Genomic DNA, 1,364 nt, shown 5'->3' with positions numbered 1-1,364 from the left:
AGAGAGAGAGAGAGAGAGAGAGAGAGAGAGAAAGAGAGAGATCGATCAAAATACTTAACCTTTTATTTCTCAAGTATTAGCCTTGTTTATCAGAAATAATGCGGGTTTGTTCGAGCTATTGCCACTGAAGTAACCGCCCCATCTTTCAATGCCTAACTATGAATAATAATGTCATGAGGGCGAATAGATTCGTAACAGCGGCACTATCAGTAACAGTCCCGGTATGAATTAACAGTTTCACCCTTCCCATTGTCCGCGGAAAATACATGTATCCACGATTCACTAAGCTTGCTATCCGAAGAGAGACACAGCTACAGGATTACGTAGGTGAAGTGGATTTTGTTATTTGTTTTAACGCTTATCCACTGCTGTTTTACACACATTCACACACACACACACACACACACACACACACACACACACAGATAGACAGATACACACATACTCTCACACACACACACACATAAACTCACACATACACACGTGCGCGCACACACACACAGATAGACAGACATACACACATACTAACACTCACGCACACACATACTTGCACGCACACCCACAAACACACACGCACACACAGACACACACAGACACACACAGACACACACAGAAACACGGACACACATTCACACACACACACACACACACATACGCACACACACACACACACAAACACACACACACACACACACACACACACACACACACACACCACGTTAGACTGCCAGTGTGCATTTCTATCTTTGTGAATGTGTCAGCAACAGTTTATCTAGTGATTCATACTTGAGGTAGGTTCATTGTGTCTCGTTATAAGACACGCCTCAGTGACCGTCTACATTATCCAGTTCTTTGCTTTGAAGGTCGTGAGGTCGTGCGTAAGGTCATCGTTTCTGACTGTAGGATACACCCGAATGGCTCCCTGACCTCCCGCACATACGCTGTGTCACCAACATTGGACGATGTAGAAATTTCTGTCACCTTAAAATTATGATATTTCTGGGTCTGGGCAGTTTCACTAAGGGGTGAAATTGAGGAGATAGAGGACGGTTGGAAGATGCCACTGGTAGGTTCTACTTCGTTTCGTTCTCTCTATTATATCTGTCTGTTAGTTTTGTTTTTTTGTTGGTTTTGTTTTTTTGTTTTGTTTTTCTCTGAATGAAGTAGATCTAAATCTAGGTCTAGACCATTTTAGAGTGTGGATGTTCCTCTCTTTCTTATAACTAACAAACAAATCACGAGTGGACCATTATAATACTATTTTCTCGTTGTCGACCCCCACCCCCACCCCCACGCTCTCTCTCTCTCTCTCTCTCTCTCTCTCTCTCTCTCTCTCTCTCTCTCTCTCTCTCTCTATCTCTCTC

The sequence above is a fragment of the Aplysia californica genome, unplaced genomic scaffold (assembly GCF_000002075.1).
Source record: "Aplysia californica isolate F4 #8 unplaced genomic scaffold, AplCal3.0 scaffold00537, whole genome shotgun sequence".
Taxonomy (NCBI): Eukaryota; Metazoa; Mollusca; class Gastropoda; order Aplysiida; family Aplysiidae; genus Aplysia; species Aplysia californica.
This window is presented reverse-complemented; position numbering follows the sequence as displayed.